Genomic DNA, 25,375 nt, shown 5'->3' with positions numbered 1-25,375 from the left:
TATAAATGCTCACAGAGTAGTGGTTCGGTGCCTGGCGAAACAATTGTTGTTTCTGTTGGTTTAAAATGATGTATGAAACGGAAACGGAAAAAGAATACGACGGGTGACGAACCTTTTTGTATTAATAAATAGGATAGAATTTTGAAATTAAATAATTAGGTAATTCCTCTCTCCAAAACTATCTTTAGAAGTGGAATTTATTTGCATAATCTTTTAATTCCTCGAATAACGCCGTAGCAGAGTGCTACGAATTCGTAGAAGTATCCCCGTAGCATTTGCTTCACGACGGAATATCTTCTTATTAAATGCAGTAAAGTTCAAAATCTTGTAAAAGTACAACTGTTCGAAAATATTTAAAAATGGCGACGCATTTGATTACCATATACCAGAACTTGGACACACACGAAATTTATTTAGAAAAGATAATTATGTATATAAAATGATGCATTGGGATACGATATTACAAATGATACAAACTAAAAGCAATTAAGAGAATTACACAAAAACACAATATAGAATGCACAGAAAAGGATGTTAGATTAAACTAAAATCAGACTTACATTTGAAACGCAATTCCATTTGCAAGTACGCGTTCATTGTAGCGAGCGTCTGAAAAAAATAACATTAGGTCAGAGATTTCATTCCGTATGTAAATGAAACTGCATTGTGATTTTATCTATTTTTATATCCAATGCATTTCTAAAAGGAGAGTTTTTTTTAATATATAAATAACACTATCTCTAAGGTCATCTCTATATGATTATGCCGTTATTATTGTTGGCCCGCTATGTGGCTGAACTAACTAAATATATTACATTTTTAGTATTATGACACAACACAATGAATAGCTAACAAAATTAATCTACATAAGCGGTACATGAAAATAATAACTAAAAAAATCAATGGCACTACAACCCTTTTAGGTTTGGACCTCAGATTTCTGTATCTGTTTCACGATCTAATAAGCAAGTAGGTGATCAACCTCCTGTGCCTGTGACACACGCTGTCACCTTTTAGAGTCTAAGCCGATTTCCTCACGATGTTTTCCTTCACCGTTCGAGCGAATGTTAAATGTGCACACAGAAAGAAACTCCATTGGTGCACAGCCGGGGATCGAACCTACGACCTCAGGGATAAGAGTCGCACGCTGAAGCCACTAGACCAAAATAAAACATATTATATTATTATAGGATGGAATATTATTTTAAGAGAGATTTCCGATGTTATTTTATGTAGTTATTATATTTATATGTTAAAACACACACAAGATAAATTTAATAAGTATAAATAAATTTGGATAAAATATATGCTAAAGCGTAACATAGAAGATAAAAATTAACAAAAGAGCAAACAGTTGAATAAAAACTAGTGTCAATAATAAAAAAGAAAAAGTAGGCAGAAAAATTGTCCGTTAATAGAGTAGAGATGAAGTTTCATACTGTGTTCATTACGATCGCGAGCTAACGATGAAAGTTCCCGCACAAATTAGAAAACTTTTGTGCCCTTTTACACCTTTTAAAACTTTTTGATGACGCAAACTGTACACTTCGTATATAACTATTGAGCGTGACTAGTCATTTTGATTTTAATTAAAAATAGTTATTTGATATAACTGAGATTTATGTTTGACTAGATTTTATACATAGAGTCACAACTTTTTTTTTTTTCTTAATCCATCTGCAATCAGCCTCTTGGCTTTTATCAGATTTTATGGGAAATGATGGCAATTAGGGAACGCAAATCCAACAATTTTTATTCCCTCCGTAATTTGTAAACTGTCAGACTGCGGCAAGTTTCGCCCTTTTTAACCGATACACACTGTCCATCGTTTCCAAGAGGCCCGAAGCTAGGGGGTTGACGTGTTGCTGAAGTCTCATTTTGTATCGCACTGTTGATCTTTTAATGTCTTCCTCGACAGTGGCAATTCCCAAATATTTATGGACTTCAGTATTTCGTGTTAACCACAGCGCACCGCTCATATTTCGCAGTGTTTTGTTTTGTAGCCGCTGCAGGATTTCGATATTAGAGCGGCTTGCTGACCCCCAGAGCTGTATCCCATAGAACCATATTGGTTTAATTACGGTTTTGTAGATGAGGAGTTTATTGTCCAAACTGAGTGCCGCATTTCTACCTAATAGCCAGTTCATGCTACGAAGCCTTCCAATAGCATGCTCCTTCTTGGCTTTTATATGGTCTTGCCAAGTCAGGCGTTTGTCCAGGTGCATGCCCAAATATTTCGCTGTAGTCCGTTTTGGCAAAACAGAGTCACAACTTAGCACTGTTTTTTGACAAATGAGAATCATACTAAGCGTAAAATCTCGACTCTGAATCTGAAATAGAGGTACAAAAAAACAGTGGCGCTACACTTAGTAATTTTTCTCCATTTCGTCCATTCCATTGGCGCATAGTTGTGATACGAATGCTTGACCTCAAAGCCGCGTAGGTTGAAACTGCTAACATACATATTTTTTCACCATGCCTCCTGCTGGTAGAGGACAAATCTTTGTAATTAATTTATTTTATTATTAATAATTACTTAAGAATTCATGTGGAACATGGTGTAATGGTAGCAGCACCTTACAAACATTATGTAAAACAAAAAAACTTTGCGATTTAAAAGAGTGGCGGAGAGTTTATTGCCAGTTCTTCTCTTCCGTTCAACGCCCTTTGGGAACTGGCGGTTAATGTTAAATTAGATCTAATATGTATTTCTTATATGAATAAATGATTTTAACTTTTGACTTTTGATTCCTAAGGGTTGATTATTATTTTTGTTGTTGTGACAGGTGTTTTTTTCACCGGTACTAAACCTAATTTTTAAAAACAAAAACTTTTTTAGCTTACGTGAGTACTAGGTATCTAATAAAACTCTTTTAACGGATATAAATGCAAATATTATTTTTATTAAAATTGCGATTTAAATATCATCTAACATTTAGTTCAAGACGATATTACAGAACATCAAAGGCTTTAGATATAATATATTAAATTACATCTAATAATACAGGATCTGAACATATTAATATTTTGGGCTTCAGCTCGGCTCGGGGTATCAATAACAAGGCTTTATTTTCGATTAACGAGAAATATGCTTGAATATTTCTTGAATATTGAGGCAGATTTAATGCTTCAGTAAACGTGGTGCAAAGTTTGTGGAATTGCTTATAATTGATTCGCTTTTATATGTTTATAATGGTTTAAGATATTTATTTTTCATTAAGAACATTCGATTAGATGAGTAATTATACTAAATAATACATTATGCCAAACACCCAAATACTGCAAGGCAGCAGGAAACAGAAGATTTATTAGATTGTTATGGGTTTTAACATTAAATACAACAAATTAGCACATATAACAATATTTATAAAAGGGATGTCAAACAAGTAAGCTAGCTAAATACAATAATTAAAATATATTAAACTAAATCTTATAAAAAAACTTTAATAAATGTGGGCGCCAGAAGGATTTTGGTTTATACCTACCAAACCTATTATATGTGGTAACGTTTACCACATAAACAAATTGTTAATTTATTATTCATAATTTGAGGCCATTTCTTAAAGCTAATAAAATGAAGCATTTCATGAACTTCACAATAAAGTAAAACTAAAGCTTAAAATAATAATTAAAGAAAACATACTCCTCAACACAGTTATAACCGAAATAATCCAAAATGTTTGACACTGATAACTTAAAAAAAAGCCGTATAAGCGTATAGCAAATTTGTGGGAGCTAACCAGTAAATACAAAAGATTGAAGTTGTTTAAGTTTTACCCGATGATCCCCAAGCTTTGCTCAAATACTCTATGCGAGACTTTACAAGTGATTTATAAACTAGGTATCGAGATGCATTTAGGAGGCAAGTTGCAGAGCTCTTAAGTGCACTAATCAGTGAGCGCAAGATGAGGTTTCTAAAATAATTTGGATTGTACTGATAGATTTTTTTTTAGTGATTGATTCGTAATTTTTAATGATTGGAGAACTCTGAGATGACTCGTTTTGTTTTTTTTAGGTACTGGTCACATATTTGGCTGAATATTTTTTTAAATATATATTCATATAAAGCACACATACCTTTTTTCTCTAAAACTATGTTGGAAGCTTTTTCTTTTTATAGTCAAAAATTTGTGAATTGGCCAACAAAAGCAAATAATTGTAGGACACTGTGATTCTTATTTATTTTAAATATGTAGTAATAGTAACGTCAAAGACTTTTATCAAAGTTAAGTTCGGTTTTAAAGTAAAAAATCCAATTGCAAATTTAAAGCTTTCTTAAACTAGTTACATATTTTTGTAAGACACGGTGAAGTGTTTTAGATATATCTATATGTTAGGTATTATAAGATAACCCAATTCCAATTTGAACACCCTGTCCCACATAATGGAAGTGTAATCAACAAATTACCTTATATCGATACGGCAGCTCCGTTCATATACTGTCAAAGGAGCTTTCACGAAACTCTGCGTTTGATGTAACGGCATTTATAATTAAATTAATTAACACAATATCTTTGGGAATATGAATCTATTGAGATGCTATCTACGGTATTAGTTCCGGCTTTATTGATGCAGAAAGATGATGGTACTTCAGCATAATTATATAATCCCGCCGCCCGTTGCCTTATAACTTTTGTAACATGTTTTTTTTTTATATTGTTGTTATGTGTATGTTTGTGAATAAGGTAATACCTAAAGCATAAATAAATAAATAATCATTGTTTTTGTGCGGACAAAGGATTGAAGATCCTATTCAGTGCAGAACAAAAACTACCTACTCTAAAAATTTATCTAAAGTAATGTTAGCCGCAAATAGTGCCCGTGCTGGAGTAACATCAACCGCTTACAATAAAGTCTTAATTTTTATTATCTACTAGCTGGCCTGGCGAACATCGTACCGCCTATCAGTCGATTCTTTATTTTTTTTTAATACTTATTTTGCTATTCGGGACACCGGTCTAGCTAGTAAGATAAAAAAAAAGTTGATAAGACAACAAATACATTATGTCAAAAATTAAAACTTTACCTATCCGGAACCCCTCCACTAACACTTGAACTTTATGATATGGTATTAAAGTTCAAATTGACTTTTAAGTATTATTACGAATATTTTGTATGGGAATATAGAAAAGTGTTGTTTTTAGACTGTTTCACTCAATTTTTTTAATTTTTCTCTCCGTAAGAACCATCCTCGTACTTCAAGGAATATTATAAAAAAAAGAATCAGACAAATCGGTCAAGCCGTTTTAATGTTATGTCGTGACAACGGAAAACGGGTTTCATTTTTATATATATAGATTTTTACATTAAACTTATTTTAGTTTACTACAGAATCAAATTGTTCTCCAACAAAGGTTAATTCGTTTTATGTAACATATTATAACGTAAACGTATATTAATCAATCAAGATTTTTAATAAATTTGACGATTATTTAAATGATCCTAATCCTTGGGATTGATTTGCTTCAGATCAAATATTTATGGCTACTCTGCCTTACAATTTGTATGACTCAATATTGGATTAACTCAATACTCGATTAAAAAGAGTGGAGGAGAGTTCCTTGCCAGTTCTTCTTCCCGCTCTACGCCCATGCGAACTTACAATTACGTTTCTAAATGTACAATTTACTACCAGTTTGACATATTTTCTGATAACGTTCATAAGTATACTTGGTTTCCTATATGAATAAAGTTATTTTGAGTTTGAATAGGATAAATGTTCTTGTTGTTATGGAATCATGATGCTGCATTGTATTAAAACATACTTCAAGAGTATAAAAAAACTCATACTAAGAACTGATAAACTAAGAAAAATTTGCGTAATCTAGAAAACTTGGTAAAAAAGCCAAGACTCAAGAGAAAAACTAATTTTAATCGAATCCTCAAAGAATAACAAATAACAAAAAACGTTGTTCTACAAAGGGTGTACTAATGAATCTTTTATGCATCAAAGATAAAGCGAAAATAGTCTTTAACACGTTGAAATAAAGTTATTATTTATGTTTCTTAATTCCTGATAAAGGCTAGAAAAAATTGCAGCACTATTTTTACGCTAGCTTCTCATATTAGTTTCTCACAATTGGCCACGGGACATGGGAGAAACACATTTTCGCCTCTGTCAAAATGTTTTAAAAGGACCTGAGAATCTGATTACTGTGATTTAACCAAGCCACGCAGACAATATTTAAAATGATGTGTATTTTTAGTAGGTACATAAAACTGTTTAAAATGCTTTAACTTACTAAACTACAGTCCATCGCTAAATGTCAATAATAAACTATAAATAACATTTGCTAATTATCATAATTAGTGCGAATTAAATCAGCTAACAATGATAAAATCAATTTACTAATATAGAGCAACATTTAAATTAAAATGAACCCCAATAAATTTCCAAATGCACGAAGCGAAATTAATTTCATGATTAAAGGTGTACTGGGACGTAATGCATTTCAGAAATTTTATACGAAAACGTTATTATATAATTGAAATATATTAATCCGGCGACATTAAATTTATATATAAATATATATATAAATAATAATAATAATATTTATTTAATCAGACAATAATATGTCCAAATGGTTGTGTTAGTTTAAATGTTGTCCTAATTATTAATTTATCATTTAATCATGCTACAATCGTATATATAGTATACTCCTCCCTCAAAGGCCGGCAACTCATCCACTAAAAATGGGTGTCTATGGGCTGCGATGACTCCCCTTTTTAGGCGTCTCGCAGGCTCGTTTGCCCCTCCCCCCCTATTGTATAAAAAATAGGGGGGGAGGGCATGTCCTTTTTATCTTTTTGACTCTATATATTTGACATTCAATATAAGATCAGCGATCTATGCTTGAAAAACAACTTTCTTCTATTATTTTCTTTGCGCAACAAATGACTTCACCCAAAATTTAAATACACACACACGCTGCCGAATAAATACTACGCAGGCCACGCACACATCGAAGCAAGTAGAAACAAACAAAGGAACAAAGGGCTGCGATGTCACGAGTCCCTTTCTTTATTATGAGTTTGTGAGTTTAATGTTGTATTTAGAACTAAGTTTAACATAATGAGGCAGAATGTACTTGTAATCCACACGTTAACGTAATTCTATATTTAAAAGTACATAATATATATAATTATATCTTTATTTATATATATTTTAGAGGATACATTATGAGCTAAGATCCCCTATTTTAGGCCTATGCCAGAGGAAACACTCTTAGACAATAGACATTAAGGTTAAATATAATACTAACCTGCACTCAGTATAAAGAAAACCGTCGTGAACAGAATTTTCCACGCCATAGTTAATCTGTAACAATAAAATTACATTAAAACCATTTTTTGTAATAATGACTTTCTAAAACTTTCAGAAGTTATAGAAGCTTTTACAATAAAAAACAGACATTATTTACCTTACAAGTAGAATGCATCCTGGGGCTTAAAGCTAGGGTACATTCAACTTGTAAGTGAATAGGCTAGGGGTAGGAGGGCAACTGGCGGTCTTATCTCTTTCGAGCGATCTCTTCCAGACAACCACAATATATTTATTAATTTATAAGTTCTTAATCAACGTGTATGCATAAAATTATACAAGAAAATCTGACATTAATAAATTGCTGTCAAATTTTTGTTTCCCATACTGAGTCACCTTACCAAGAATCCCATTGTCAATGTATTTATACAATATCAGTAGCACTTATGACGCAGACTTTTTAAGACTTTTTAGAACTTACATAGTAGCAGTGCTGCTTTGAGAATTAAAAAGTAATGTAAGTCAGTCAATTTTTATACGTGTGTATGTTGCGCCCGATTTAAGATCGGGCGCAACATACACACATACAACGTTGGTGTAGGATCTATTTATTGTAGTTCCTAAATTTAATTTTGCACCATCTCTTGTATGTAAATGTTTTGCATTGAAGTGAAAAGATAAGTTTTGCTTTTACGAGATTTTCTTAGCGAAATATTAAAATAAAGAAAATATTCATAACAAGCACAGTGTTGGTTGTAAAAGTGGGGTCAGGCGTTATTTTATATGAGACATTTTATGAGGTTCAATAAAACATAGTATATGTGGGTCATAATAAAGAGTTTATATGAAAGACTAGCAACTTGACCCGTCTTTACTTCGAACTTTATAGATATCAATTAATATGATTCAAGGTTCTTCGAAACTCTTTCTTTTTTATTTCCAAATCATTTCGACATAGGGTAAGAAAAGAGCGTACCAATTGTTTAAAGGCCAGCAACGCACTTGCAACCTCTCTGGCAATAGACACTCACTATTGGTATCGCAATCAGGAGCCTCCTGCCCGTTTGCCCCACAAAACAGCTTAATAATATTGTACGAGCTGTCGCGGCTTATTTACTTTATTGAGACTCGCTATGTAGGCGGGTATTTTTAATTTTCCGCCCAGGAATCGAACCGAGACAAACACACTTGTTTTGGAAACTTTATCGTAAAAAAGTTACTACCGTTTTTTATTATATTACATATATCGTTATTTATATACTAAAATAATGCTAACAAAAATCATCTTTAGACCAATAGGTTTTTTCAATAATCCTTAAGAACCGTTGTAAATAAATAAATAAAATTATAAACAATGAAAAAAAAATATTTAAAAAAAAATTGGAAAATTTGCAAAAAAAAAAATTATTTATTAATTTAGGTAACACAATGTACACTTGTGAACGTCAAGAAGAAATACATATTAAGTGCAAAATGGTTCTAATTTTACATTTACTGCCAGTTCTCAAATCAAGGGCGTAGAACGGAAGAGAAGAACTGGCAATAAACTCATTATACATGCAATAACAGTTTTTAATGTGTTTCGCTTTTAGTACTACTTTTCATTTGTATTATCAGTGAATCTATGTTTTTATGATGAGAAATAACCATAATGTTAGAAAATCTATAAGGATAAAATCGGGGATAAAATAATAGGTAACGGGAAACCACGTCAAGGATTGAGCAAGATTAATTGTCTATATCATCAATAACCCTACCTCATGTGACCGATATTAGAGGCTTTTACCCAAACTTGAAGATATAAAAAATATATTTTTTTACCACACATTTTTTTTGTAAATTATCCCTATTTATGACACTTTATTTGGTTGGATGGATCTCAGAATATGCTGGTTGTAATATTTTGCATTCATTTCTCAAAAAAAGCTTTTTGAACGTTACGTTATCAAAAGGCCGGCAACGCACTTGCGCGCTCCCTGGCATTGAAAGTATCCATGTGAGCCTCCTTCCCGTTTGCCCCCTGTTCTTTAAAAAAAACATAATATGCAACTTCTTCGATACAAAGTGTTGTTAGTTGTGTGCTGCGATATAGCGAGCTACTCGATTGTAAGGATGTTATCGCTGCACCTTCTTAAATTCTCATCTCATTTTCACACGTATATATCCTTTTAATAACATATTTTAATTAGTATTAGACTATCCTCATTTTATTTTTGATGTTTGAGAGCATGAATAAAATATGTTTAAAGGAACACACATCATGAAGTGTGTGTAAACGGATCTCCGTAAACACACAACGAACTCACCATTCAACACGTAGAAAATCTAGCAGAATATACAGTTTTATATGCATTAAATGTCTGTATAGTATATGTAGTGTATGTGAGCAAGCTGCACTAGATAACGTAATATATGAGGGGGTGAGATGTAAGAACCTAATAACCCTACGGATCCCTAAGCAATACAAACGTACCCTAACATAAATACTGAATATATAAATAAGTACGGGATGTCTGCACCAAGAGACCTAAGGTAACAGACGGAGCCCTACGGGTAGTATCAAAGGTTCAAGGTGGTGGGATTATCTCAAAGCTCTCGGTCAGGCACACCTCCATAATTAAGGACTTGAAGTAGTCTTCGCCACTATATTCAAATCTGCTTTATTGTTAAAAAACAACATCTTAAATACTATTTACACCTATTCACACATATATAATATTACTAGCTGATCCGGCAAACGTCGTTTTGCCATGTATATCATTTATTATAAAAAATAGAGGTTGAACGTAGAGGGGTGAAAATTAGGGGTTGTATGTATTTTTTAATGCTGTATCGTAAAATTAAAATAATTTGTCTAAGAATTAAAAAATAATAATTTAGGGGTGGACTACCCTTACATTTAGGGGGATGAAAAATAGATGTTGTCCGATTCTCCGTTATACCCAATATGCACACAAAATTTCATGAGAATCGGTCAAGCCGTTTCGGAGGAGTTTAACCACAAACACCGCGACACGAGAATTTTATATATTAGATTCTTGTGAGCTGTTGGTGTATCGCGTACCTTCAGCTGTTAAAATTAAGAACAACCACGTGAGCCATGTCAGTTGGTCAATGTTCAAATGAAATCTGAACAACAGACTACAGTATAAAATTGTAACAGGATTTGTTACAGTATAATATAGGAAAAAATAACAATTTACTACTTTTTTTTATTAAAAACATCCTGCAATATTTTATGTCATAAAAAATTAATTAGAATATGGTATTTCACAACACGTATCATATTTTATTCCAGTATATTTAATATAATATCCCGGAGCATGCTTTTAAACAAATGACACACAACTACTCAGAAATATTAATTGTGCAGTGAGGCGAGAATGCAGTGTCTGCGATGCACTTTATACTATTTTGCGCCTTTTCTCCGTTTCCCCTCTTAGGTGACGTTTAGCTGTAGGAAAATGCTTAGAAATATCCTTGGATGTTGATTTTTACGATACAGTAATAAATCTAAAAAAAACCTTGTTTAGCGTACTTCAAAAAATCAAATTTTTCTTCAATCTTCCCAAGGATTTTCTACAATTGTATCTGAGTTATATCAACGCGTAAGCGCGTTTAGCACAGTTTTCATAAGCGAATTTTTCTGGAAAATGTGTTTTTTTTTATGGCTCTGGTACGGTTTGTATATTAGCCAGCGTCAAGTATAAGATTTTTATAATTCGTGCTTTTTGCCTTAGAAATTCGACCATGTCCTCCATGTACGGTTTAGGCACTCGCCCGGTACCGCACAACCCTCCCAAAGGCCGAGAACAAATTTAAATTAAATTAAAACTTGCCCTCGAACCGGGAATCGAACCCGGTACCCCTCACCTAGCTGCCACTTAATAAGACCGCTAGGCTATGAGGCCCCTAGAGGGAAAATGTGTTACGTTTAAAATAAGTTCGCTTTCCCCCGGCGGGTACTATCAAAGATAGAATCCCGCTTACGTGTTGACGTACTGTCAAAGTCAGACGTACTTAAAGCAAGAGTAAACTGAGAAGCGCTTTAAATTATGCCCCATAAGCGCTGAACTTTGAAAAACAAAAATAGAACTTTACAACGATGTTAATCGTATTCTCGTTTCGCTAGAGTTAATTACTTTTGAGATAAATAAAAGTTTAATAAGTATAATAACGTATATTTTCTCTTAAAGAACAACAAAATATACACCTGTAAAAACTTAAGGTTGATTTAGACGAAAGGCGGTAATTTATTCCATACTAAGCTTTTGATATAAAAAAGGATTGTGTGGTTATACGAAACCACGGAAAAGTGAAACTTTTTTTGGAATAATATTCCATTAAGGGAATAAAAATATATAATAATTGAAAAACTTGTAGTAGTCTTGCTCTTTCGCGAATTTTGCTAACGTTTTTGACATTCATAAGCATGTCCTAAGACGCATCATAACTGAATAAACGTATTTTGATTGATTGATTGTATAATAACAATTTAATATTAAGAACTTGCGTCCATGTAACAAGCTACAAAGATGCAAGGAACGAAGATGGTATCAAATAGTCACTTCTTCCTTGTGTAACATAATCGTTTAGCTTATAAGCTCATCCAAAACACAAACGCCACTTAGAATAAAAAAACCAACACGCCTAAAAATACGTGTGTCAGTAAAAGATGTTATCTTGAATACAAAAATGATAAAGCAAAGAGATACAGAAATCTAATTCCAAACCGAATATAGCGGCACTACTATATTTTCCCCATTTAAAGTGGCGAATATTATAAAAAGGATTTCTGCCATAGAATGTTTACCTTTATACAATAAATTGAAGAGGTTTGCTTCATATATTCAATGTTACAGAGCTAATATGAATACGAAAAGGGTTATTGAACTGAGAGTTATTAAAATTTTGAGTGAACAAAATCTTTTTTGCTAAAAATACCTGTTTCACATCGTATAAAATCTATCGAGTTTTAGTTATGTGTGAATTGTGCATGGATTTTTCGTTTCGTCAAAAATGTTTGGACAGCTCCATATGTAAAAATTTTGTGCACAATTTTACCTCTGTGAGTTATCAACGGATTGGTAGATGTCAAACTGTTGTGTCCAAAATAAAAAGTAAAGTAAAGTAAAAAAATAATTTAATCACATAGGTAACATAATGTACACTTATGACATGTCAGTAAAGAAATACATATTAATGCTTCTAATTTTACATTTACTGCCAGTTCTCAAATCAAGGGCGTAGAACGGGAGAGAAGAACTGGCAATAAACTCTCCGCCACTCTTTTTAATCGCCATTTTATGTTTTACAAAATGTTTGTAAGGAGCTGCAACCATTACACCATGTCCCATGTGACATTTTAAGTAATTAATAATAATAACATAAAATAAAAACAAAGATTGGTCCTCTATCAGCAGGAGGCATGGTGAAATAGGAGCACGCACTTACTTTCTCGTGGGAACAACACGCAAACACAGTCGAAATAACCAACATCACCGCATACACGAATTCAAGTACGACCAGTCACCACAAGCAGCACCCGTTCACGAGCATGACGCATGGCCAGCCATCGGCTCCCTCGCCATATTTTAGGGAGAGAGACAACCCGACGCATGGACGCCGCCACAAGCAATGACATTTAAGCGAGCGCCACAAGCAATGAATAACTAAATATAGAAAACCATTTAGACGGAGTTCACAAACAAATCTTAGGTTCACTGGAATTGTCATATTTAAAACAATACTTAAAATAAGAATGAATTACAACAATGCATTAAGTAAGATTTGGGAATCGTTTTAAATAAAAAGTACCTGTGTCAGGGTTCCCAGCTCTTCCATAACAAACTTAATATTGATGTGTTTTACAAGAGTCTACCAACTTACCGTAACTTTGTTTTGCAGGCTCTTAATGTGGTTTAAGTTTTCATTTAGTTTTGTTTATTACTGTTTTGTTATTTTTTATCTTTTTAGTTATTTTTAATTTTTAGTTATTATTATTATTACTTTTTTTTAATTTATATTTTGTGGTTGTTTTATTATTTTTTTCCTTTTATAGATTGCTTATGTTCTGTATTTGATGTGTATGTGTGTTAAATTTGTGGTGTCATATTTTCTTGTATTTTTTAGGCATTGTTTTAGAATGTTTTTTTTTGTATTGATTCTCGCTGTTGGCCGGTTAAGGGCCTTTAAAGCTCAGCTCGGGCTGTTTTGGCGAGCGTAGCTCGGCCTAAATGGGCAAGTTTTAGAATGTATAAATAAATAAATAGGTAATTCTATACTGTTTACAACATTTCCCATGAGTTTAGTAGTGTGGATATAATTTACTTTATAAAAAATTGTGTTTTATGATGTAAATTTAATTAAGCCAGTTGAATTGCATAATTTTAATTAAAATTCCTCATGTGCGACATGAATGTGACTAAATGATATTTAAGACATCATTGTCTACAATTAACGCGATCACAATTGCCGAAAAGGAGTTTGTATCAGTTAAAGAATTTAGATATGTACCTGGTTGTCTAGATCTAAAATAGTTCTGTACTCACGGTGCCGCGTAACACGTAGCCATACTCAGAGTCGTTTCTCAAGACCGAACGGTTACTGAAGCGTTTATATGAAAAATGTATTATAGTATAAAGTCTTTATAAAGCCATTCGAAAATCTCTGTAACGTAGAAATTAGTTAAATTTGTCTGGTTTAACAAAACCCATACATTAATTGACTGTTTATAACGCAACAGCCCTTTTTTTATTACGAATAAATATTTTCATATTTAGACATCAACAAAATACTTAAGTGTAATTGTTTTTATAATCAGCTAAACTATTGAGGTGCCGAAATTTTTTAAAGTAAAAGTTAGAAGTTTTTGTAAAGACACCTGAGGTCATAAACAGCCTTCTCGCCTTTGTTATTCTTAATAGCATTAACACGTGTGCCATTATTCTTAGATTACATTGCCTGTAGGAAATTTTGGTCTCAGTTACTAAGCGCACCACCGTCACCTATCGTGTATTATGAGTCGTAAACAAACTTTGAAACTTCCAAGATGGCCAGTAAAAGAAAAGCGTTGTGGTAACGTAATTGGTTAAATTTGTTTTTTTTTCTGTACACTCCCTATAACAAAAACTCTCTATAACGAAAACAAATGTTCGGTCCTATGAAATTCGTTATAAAGACTTTACACTGTAGTTAACAATAATAATTGTAAGCAAATATTTGATTGCCATGCATGACTCATTAATCAATCAGCCATTAAATCTCGTACTGTACAATATAAATTGTAATTACTATTCTGCATGCAAGTCGATTCTACTATGACACTTTAGCAGTCCATATACATTATTTTAATCATTAATATATAAGGAAGCATGAATAAAAGGACTGTAACTTGAATTACTGTTCCACCGTCCCGGGCAAAAAATTCACATATCTGATATTAATCGGGAACGCTCTTTGTGTATTGTATATTAAAAATTGTTTTGTTCCATACGCATTTTTGATGTGAAGTTTTTAATATTCGTATGGATTTTTTGGTCCGTCTGCTATTGAGATTGTGCCTCTTGTGAAAAATTTCATGTCTGTTAGGCAATTGAAAAGCTACGCAGCGTTTAGAATTAGAATAAAAAAGGTTTTGTAGTAAATATTCATTTTAATTTCTAAATTGAGCAGTGATGGCAGTTTTTTTTTGAAGGAGGCACACCTGATGTTAAGTGATACCGCCGCTCTTAGACACTCAATGCCAGAGGGCTCGCGAGTGCGTTGCCGGCCTTTTAAGAATTGGTACGCTCTTTGAAGGACCCTAAATCGAATTGGTTCGGAAATACTTCAGTGGGCAGCTGGTTCCACATAGTGGTGGTGCGCGGCAAAAACTGCCTTGAAAAACGCTCAGTTGTGGAACGGCGGACGTTGAGGTGATAAGGGTGGAATTTCGTAATCTGCCTCGACGTCCGATCATGAAACTCAGCTGCAGTTTGGTGATCGTGTGTTTTAATCCTGACTGTACTATTTGATTATTCTATGTGTAATGGTCAAGGTAGACATCGTTGGAAGTGAAGGCAGACCAACTATTTGACACAGTACAAAAGAAATCAAAAACAGTTAGTAAGGCCGGTAACGCACTCGCGAGCCCTCTGGCATTGAGAGTTTCCATGGGCGGCGGTATCACTTACCATCAGATGAGCCTCCTGCCGTTTGCCCCCTGTTCTATAAAAAAACAAATCCACGCACCACCACTATTTGGAACCAGCTGACCATGGAACTATTTCGAATAATAAAAGGCTGGCATCATACTCACGACCACGACACCAGATGAGGACCCTGGCTATAAGCCTCCAGTTCCGATCCGAGCGAGCAACTTGTTTTGCTTCTTATTTATTTATTTCTTCTCAAATCATAATTGCTTGTAATATTATCTCTCTTGCTGACCACAATTGCACTCATCGAGTTATGTGATTTGATTAACTCTTCTTTATTCGGTTAAAAGAACATTAAAATTGGTTTATTACTTCCTACAAACAACCTCTGAATAATTTTAGTCTAGAAGCTAGTTTCCACTTCAGATTTATATGAAAATCCAGTACAGTTAAACAATGTATAACCAGTACATAGTCGTGGTCTGTGGTCCAATAAACTCCAGTTAAACAAACCGAGTCCGAACACTGTCCAACTTCACTTATTAATTCGAATATGTTGCTTAGATAGAAATTAATTACTTTTCTAATATAATATATGCATATCCTTTGAAGTAGATTTATACAGCGTGGTCAACTGGGGATCTCGTATATAATAACAGTAATACGTTCTATAACACGGTAGATTGGTTTCGCGTTGTAGGAGTATATTCTCATAACGCGCTTGTATGACCCCATATAACGCGTTGTGTACAAATAATTGATTTAAAATAAGAAATTAAGAAAATAAAACGTGTGTGTACTTATGTGCACGCGTTAGAAGTTATACTTCTTTGGCGTAACAAGAAAAAAATCTTTTCAAAAATAATTGTATTCTACGTTTGTAGAAAACGAGACTAACAATAGAAAAAAACTAAAATTCTGACTATAGCTATTAACTTCAGGGTGTCGGTGTGCTAGCGCATCGTAAAAATTTACTATCATAATTTTCCCTAACGCACCAAAAGAAGTATAACTTTAAAAACTATGTTATGACCGAAATATGTGTGTACAAATCATTATAAATGTCACATTTCAGAAATTTTACGTGTGAATCCCCCGCGTTATATGGGAGAATACCCGTGTTATACGAGGGACTGAAATCGCGTAATATGAAAATGCGTTATATGAGTACCGTGTGCATGCAGTAAATCAAATGGCAACTTAAGCAATCTCAGGCTATGTTTGGAAATATAAATGCCCATTAATAAGAATAGAATGTGGCTGCTATGTTTATATATATGCTTTATTTGTTTACATACAAGTAAACTAGAGTTGTGCCAATCAGGATCAATTATTGTTTATCCGAGAAACGTACCCATAAACTATACATTATACGTGCATTAATCCTGATCTATTATAAGCCACCGAGGCTTAGATGTAGATAGATAGCTGATCCAATATTCCATGAATTTTTCATTATAAGTACAATTACATTTTCTAAGTATTTTCATAATATTAGATTTTCTAAGTATTTTCTATACTAATATTATAAAGAGGAAAGATTTGATTTTTTGTTTGTTTGAAATGAATAGGCTCCGAAACTACTGGACCAATTTCAAAAATTATTTCACCGTTGGCAAGCTACACTATTCCCGAGTGATATAGGCTATGTTTCAATTTAAAAAAAAAGGGATGCTTACTAAAACTTGAATAATCTAACCCAAGGTGTAAAAAAATAAACAAAAAAACTTCCTTCAATCGTGTGCGCTGCGAAAACTATTAATGATAGAACAAAATTATGTATAACAATTTTTCAGGACACATCACTACCTATAAAAAATGTCGCGAAAGCATGTCTCTATCTTTTATAGTTACGTCACAATAAGCGTCCTTTTATTAATTTTTTTTATTAAAATACCACCGCTAGAAAAGGCTCTTTATTCGTACCTAGGTATTGATCCTTATCAAAATAAATACCAACGTTTCACATAAGCTACAATTTAATGGCATAACCACCAAAAAAAGCATGGTGGATTGGTCTTCTCCTGCCGTTTCTCTTGAATAGTTTACTACTATGTAATATAACAAAAATCTTAGCCACAGCAACGCTTGGCCGAGTCTACTAGTTGATATTATTTTGTTTTAACTGACTGAATAATTAGTGAACCGACCACATTCTAGACAATTTTATTTTTCTGACGTTGTATGAAAAGAAATATATTATATAGACAGACTATGTGTATGTTTTATCATTTAACTTGCTAGGCAAGCAGAGAGGTGTGGATTCTGTGCCTGAGATATTAATTGTTGGGTCTCAATTTCCTTGCCTTTTAACGAGCTTACCAGCAAGTGATGTCATATTTCCGTTTGACTGCGAAGTCCATCGTTCCACAGTTGAGCGTAATTTAAGGCACCTTTTTCCGCATACCACTATGTGGAAACAGCATTCCATTAAAGTATTTTATTTCTAATCTTTACATTCGATTTATAAAGAACCGGCAATGCACTTGTGAGCATTCTGGTGTGAGTGTCTATGGGCGGTATCACTTAATATCATATCAGGTTTCTTGTTTTTTGCCTGTTGTATAAAAAATACGCACCTAGAAAAATGGGCAACACTTTAAAAAAAAAATCAGAAACTTAAGTATGAAAATGTTTTAAACAGATAATGATAGTTAGATATGATTAGCATTCATCAACCTGTTAATCTTAAAACTTTTTTTAAGTAATACCGCTGAAATATAACCTATAGTGCGCTTAATAACTCGAAGAATTGTTTCCTCGCGATGTTTTCCTTCACCGTTCGAGCGAATGCTATATGCGCACATAAACAGAAAGTCCATTGATTCACAGCCGAGGATCGAACCTACGACCTCAGTGATGAGAGTCGCACGCTGAAGCCACTAGGCCAATTCTGTTTACAAACTTATATTGTAAGATCCTTCGAACTAAAAATGCAATGTTATTTACACATTACAAATTAAAAATTCCTATATTCCGACTCGTTTTCTTCATATAAAATCTTTAACACATTGGGATTCTTATGAAAAACATTCCATAGAAAATATTCGTTTTATATAAGGCGATTCCAGTTTATCCCAACATTCCCTTATTCTCAACCCTTTGAACCCAGAAGGGTCTTCAATATTACGAGAAGGATAATATATATGCTATGTCATATAATTTGTGAAGATTAGATTTAGGTAGTGTATAAGCTATCACTTTTCAAGGATAAGATGAATCATGTACTACTACAAATAATGCTCGTACGGTGATAGAAAATATTTTAAAGATATCATGGGTTTTTAAACCAAATATGTTTGTGTCTTAAACCCGTGTGTCAAGCAAAGAAAGCTGATCACATACTTGTGTATATAAGAGAAATGATCAAGTTACTGTAAAGCCAAAACATTAAATAATCTTCTGTATTTAAATGTTGAATAATTAAACGAAAAATTCAAATGAATTGGAATTTTTTATAGCGTGAGTCTATAGTAGGTAGTAGGATTTGTTAAAATATTTCTTATTTTGTATTGACAAATAGGAATTATGAGTAATTTAATATGGAAATTGAAAAGTAAACCTTGAATGATTCATAGATTAAAAATGAATTGAATTTTAGATCCCTGAAATTAGATAAATGTGTATGAACATTTTTTGCTAATTTAACACAAAGGCCATGTTACCCGTTTGAAACTCAAACATCAAAGGGAACTGACATAGCGAGGTTAAAAATTTAACCTCAATTCTTGGATATTTAAAGAATACTGAACTATCAAGATAAATTTTCGTAAAGGTATTTTAATTATGTTATTTCATCTCATTTCTTATAAATAAATAATAACAATAAAAGTAATTTAATATTGACAGATAGTACATAGTTAACTATATGAGTAAATAAATTTTACACACACACATTATTAATTACCTCAATTTGGTACACTGCCGCAGGAACCAAACTTTTTAAATTTGTTTTAATTTTATATTTAAAATTGTTATAACTATGTAGGTTAAGAATATTTAAATACGTCTTTGTTTAGATAATGATAATATTAATAATAATACAATTTTTACCTATTTATATTTTTTATTTAGATTTAAATTTATAAGTAGTGTAATACTGTTATATTTAATAACATTTCCTCATATGCTCAGAACACAATTAAACATTCTTCTTTCTTACTAAAAGATGTTATTCACATTAACAATCAAGCTACAAATACCTGACAATCAATCGTAAGCCTGTAAGAAAATGCTTTAATATAAAAATGAAATCTAATTATAGAAATACGTCTAATGACGCTAGAGGCTAGAGTCATTATGAATCAGTTAAAGTGATCCCAGCTCAACATTATTCAAGCAATTTCGCATTCAAACGAAAATGCAAAAACCGAAATAAATCTAGCGTCAAGACGTCGAGAATTCTCGCCCGTGCTCATTTGAAATTCCACCACGAATCTCGACAATTTGTGATACTAATTGTACAAAAAAACTCAGCACAACTGCAAGGATATTACGTTTCTGAATTTCAGTGAGAGATTTGTATTATTTTAATACTGGTATCGAGAGGAACATCGCCAAATTTATACCTAGTTACCGAAACATTTTTGTTTCTATACAAAATGTTTGACATAGAAATATATTCACCATTCTTTACATATTTATTTCCAACATGGTAATAATAATAATTATTATAAATTGAAAATTAAAACCAATTTAAAAAGTTTGGTCTCTGTGGCAGTGTACCTTTAATGCTGGCAGCATTCCCTCGCTGTATTGCTATACTTATTCGTTGAGTGTGGATAGCACCAGATCTGGGGTACTATCTACCAGACGCCAACTTAAATCTTTAATTAGCGCCTGTGCACTTGAACGCACTGTCTCTACTCCAAAGGGAACAAAATCAAAGTTGGAGGAAAGACTATTATCTTTGAGCCGTTTATTATTTTACGTTTGCTCTGCGGTCACGCCAGAATATATTATTAAATAATTATTTTATATATTGAAGTTTTATGTTCAATTTATTTATATCATACAAATTTAATTAACAGCAATGATATGTTTATTTTTGTAATACTCTACTGGAGAGCAAATTCTTTTATAATTAAAATGCTTCATTATCTTTGAATATTAATAGTATATTATATTTATTTCCAAAATATTTTGAAAAGTAAATGTTTAGACGGAAGTGCCACCTGGCAAAGGAAACGCCCAAAACAGACGAAGCATCATTGTAGAAGCAGAGCTGGAATGACGTGGAGTGAAATTAGTAGAACTGCCCAGGACCTGAGTCTGGATCTGCCCTACTTAAGAGACAGGACTTTTTGTAAGTCATAATAAAAATACATAATTTAAATAAATAAATAGAGCACTACATAATCTTGTTAAAATCTTATTACATCTACTAATCGAGACATGAACAAATGGTAAGGCCTAATTTGAATTTCACACCAAATTTGAATTGTAAATTCGGCCTTTAATCTAAATCTGGTGATGTTGGGCCATATGCCGTTATCCTGCTAATTAAGTCGTCCTACACATATATACGCAAATACATTTGTTCATGATTGGGAGGCTTTCATTACTTTTGAATTACCATAGCAACAAAGCCTTTTACACGTTCATATATTTAAACTTAGTTCGCATTATTGGGCAATTTACACTATGTTTAAACATTGCCCGTATGTATTGTTAGGTCATTGATTAGGTAAGTATAATAAAACTGCGTTATATATACAAATTAACAATGATTTTTATATATGAACTTATTAATATTATCGAATCGTTTTAGTGTTATTTCATATCTGTTTTAAAGAACATGACAAACGCGGCCGTGAGATATTCAAAAAAAGATATATATTAGCAAGAGAAGTTAAAAGATCTCTACTTGAAAACATTGACAAAAATTTAGATTGATTCTTAATCCTGTGTCCAAAGAATAACCATACACTGACAGTTTCTTTCGTACCACAAAGTAATATTCCGCTAGGAAACCAACCCTAAGATTCACAGCCGAGATTTGGCATTATGACTCCAGTTATCGTGCTAACCCTCAACTCTGAATTACTATAGACCTAAAAACGTCGTCGTCCCAGGGCAAGAATAGCGCCACTGAATTATAATTATTAAAAAAAATTATAAAGGTGCCGCTGGATAGTCAGCCTAGAGGAGGAACTGCTGCAACTGAAGGCACCAGAAGCTGGTGGGATGTGGCGCAGGACAGTAGCAGTGTAATGTTTCTTGTTACGTATGCCAAAACACACTTGCGTTTTAAAGAGTGTCTCAGAGTTTATTGCCAGTTCTTCTCGTCCGTTCTGTCTTTGATTTCAGACCTAGCAGTAAATTTATTTATAAGTTCTAAAACAACGTATGCATAAAACTTTACCTACAAGAAAATATGCTATCAAAATTTTACACACATACACATATATAAGAAGCAATCTAGCTGGGGAAAAAATAAACAAGCAACCACAAAAAAAACTAAATATAAAGTTAAACCTCATTGAGAGCCAGATCTACATTTAGAAGCATAAATTTGATTGACGTCCAAAAGTGTACAATGTACATTGTGTTAACTATTTGAATAAATTATATTTTGAATTTCATTCTGGGTCACAGAGCCAGGAAAATTACTTACATTTATAAACAACATTCTAACAGGATATTTGTAATGAGATTTCATTCATACTTGTGTCAAGTTGCAATACTTGACGATAATTGAATAAAAAAGAAAAGCAACGTCTCTTCGCATTTTCCATTGATTTTTCAAGTGGCCGAGGAAAATTCAATTTATCTTTGATAATATTGTTCAAGAAATATGATTTGCCACGTTGCGAAAATTGCGAAAAGTGTGTGAGGCTAACATTATTTAAGATCGATATTTTTGATTTATTTATTAAAATCACTATGTAGCTGTGCAGTTTTATATCAAATGTCGGATTTGGTATTATCGTAAGACCATAAATAAGGCGCTTTGATGAGTCGTAGAACTAAACGACAACCACATATCGGAATAATAATCAGTGGCGCTACAACCTCTTTAGGTCTTGGCTTCAGATTTCTGAATCAGTTTCATGATCATTTTTAAACCTAATAGGCAAGTAGGTGATCAGCCTCCAGTGCCTGACACATGCCGTCGACTTTTTCGGTCTTAGACATGTCCGTTTCCTAACGATATTTTCCTTCACTGTCCTAGCAAATTTTAAATGCGCACATAGAAAGAAAGTCCATTGGTGCATTTCATAAGTATGTTCGACCACAGATTTCTTCTATTTGAAATCTATTTAAATGAGGTTTATCATCATAACAACATAGGAGCCAAAGAAATAGAAAAACTTAGCTAATATCATCCACTTAAAATAGAACTCTCAAGGCGCAACAGGAATAGTTGCTAAAAGTATTACTAAATACATTCAATAATTAAATGCTTCTATATAGACAAAGAAAAGAAACCCTGTATAAAACAAGAGAACTATAATGGAAATGGGAGGAGCAAAATTGTAACACTATGGCATCCAAGAGGCCATAAAAGAAACAGTGGTAGGCAATTTAAAAGATGGGCCGATGAAATCATGGAAATGTCTGGAAAGACTAAGACCTGGACGAGATTGCTATACAATAAGGAAAAATGGAGGACAATGGGGGAGGCTATTTCTCATAGGTACACGGAATCAGTTATCGTAGATTAAGAAAAACAATAGTTATAATTTATTATATATTTTGTATTTCTTATATAAGGCTATAAATATATATAGACATTACCATTCTGTAAAACAGGCTGCCATTCACACCTCAACCGTAACCAATAAAGTGCTTGGAGAAACAGTTTTCCTACCTCGAACCACTACACCATAGGGCACGACCAATACATAGACTACAATTCTAAATATGTAGGTATTTGGGGACGCCTTTTTCTCGAGGGTAACAAGAAGGCTGTCGCTCTGCAGGTTACAACAAACCTAATAATTAATAGTTGTTTAAATAATTATAAAAACTCCGAGAACTTGATGCATAATCATGAAGTTTCATGAAATATTTCATATTTCATTGCTAACGACTAAAGTTTTTAAATTAGTAAATTGTAGCATTCGAAGTTCATATATTAAAATTTTTAATTTAAAATATTAGTGACGAAATTTTTGCTAAAAGCTCTTAATTCGATTTCCGGCAAAACAGTAGTTTTTTTTGAAAAAGAGTACCAATTCTTAAAAGGCCGGCAACACACTTGCGAGCCTAGTGTCCATGGCGATATCACTGAACATCAGGTGAGCCTCTTGCCCATTTGCCTCCTATTGCAAAAAAAAAAGAAAACCTTTATTAAGGGCAAATATATCTTCCAACTCCATTCACTGGTGTATTCGTTCCTTTGTTAAGGAACTTTCGTAGTTTTTTCGGTTAACAAACAGATTTTTTACTTGCTCAATAAATGGTAGATTAAATAGACACATTGCTCCATGCCCCATTTGCTGATTTCGGTATTTCACTATTTATTACTAGTGCTACAGCACGTTTATGTTAAAAAATAATGTATTCGGAAATCAAAATTCATGTACGTATACTAATAATGTAAAACTAATAGTAATGATATATTAACAATAATATAAATAAATATAACAATAGTCTGTTAAAACAAATTTTAATTTTCTATTTATCCATTTTTATTATTATTACTATGTAGATTAAAAAATGTATAATTTTTGTAAATTTTGTTGTCGAAATAGATACTTTAAGTTACAATACAAAAGATTGAGATCTAAAGAACTTTATGTTGCACAAGTATAATTTAATCTAAAAATATCTTTATTAATACATACCTTTAGAAATAAAACATCCTTAGAAAATATGACACCAACTTTCGCGCGTAAACTTTGAATTGCGTCGAACACAACCAACCCTCGCGATATTTTGAACTGTACTGCACAGAACAATATGCCTTAAGGCTACATTAACAACTTGCATTGGAAAATAAGCTTTAAAAGTTCGCAGTTCGGTACAAAATCCGTTGTAAATAGGAAAACAAGGTTGTCACAATTTGTTTTGGTAGCGGTCGCATGTGAACCAAGTAATTTGTGTGTGGAAACTATCATTAGGCAGGACAGATTGTTTTAACCCTAGTGGAAGATTGGATTTTTAAATACAATTCTTTTAAAAAATACGAGTAAATTTTAATTACTACCTTCTATGTATTACCCTTATTAAGAAGCCGAAAATTGTATATCTTCCCGATATTTATATTTTAGAAATATCCTTATTCCTTATTCGTGCACAGAAACATACATATTTGTAAGTCGAAGTAAGAAGTAGACATGGGGAGAAATTGGCTATGCCAAAAATCAATCTGGAACTGTTTAGGAAAAAACAAAGGTGTTTTTTCCTAAACAGTTCCAGATTGATCTGATTCTTTATCCTTTTGTATGGCAATTAAAGTTTACAATAAATTACCAAAAGAATTAAAAGATCTTCCGACTAGAGTCTTTAATAAGCGACTTGGTGTATTACTTTTGGAAAAAAATTACTATTCATAAATGATTATTTGTGTGAGACACTGTAGTGGATGTAAATTTTATAAAGTATGATATGATAATATGTACGATACAAATAATATAGGGATTGACCAATTCATATGACTAATAATGTAATTTTCCTTTAAAGACAAATTTGCGCGCCATTGTGTGGCAGAATATGCGAACTTACGATTGTGCCACCTTACACATTTTTATACCATATTCTTGCATTAAATAAATTATTACTATTAATAATAATAGTAATAGCCTTTATTACTGTTAAATACTTATCCTAGTACATAGTGAAGTACAATAAACACAAATTATTAATCGCCAAGCCGGTTAATTTCTGTTTCACAGCTTGTCCTTGCACATAGGCCTCCTCTAAGAGCTTCCACTCTTCTCGGTGTCTATCTTTACGTAGCCACATAGAGCCAGCTGCTGTATTTATATCATCTTCCCATCTTTTTATTGGTCTTCCTCGTTTTCTTTTG

At 32.6% G+C, this 25,375-nt stretch overlaps 1 long non-coding RNA gene across 1 annotated transcript; it reads right to left on the bottom strand.

Moving 5' to 3' along the window:
- Window positions 1-568: 568 nt before the first annotated feature.
- LOC125059290 lies at window positions 569-24,288 on the bottom strand. The gene is made up of 3 exons (XR_007118634.1): window positions 24,192-24,288; window positions 7,263-7,318; window positions 569-609 (listed from the first exon to the last, which is right to left on the bottom strand). It is a non-coding gene; the product is annotated as an uncharacterized LOC125059290 (long non-coding RNA).
- Window positions 24,289-25,375: the final 1,087 nt, after the last annotated feature.

The sequence above is a fragment of the Pieris napi genome, chromosome 19 (assembly GCF_905475465.1).
Source record: "Pieris napi chromosome 19, ilPieNapi1.2, whole genome shotgun sequence".
NCBI classification, from domain to species: domain Eukaryota; kingdom Metazoa; phylum Arthropoda; class Insecta; order Lepidoptera; family Pieridae; genus Pieris; species Pieris napi.
The sequence above is the reverse complement of the archived record's forward strand: the minus strand, read 5'-3'. Positions and strand labels throughout refer to the sequence as shown.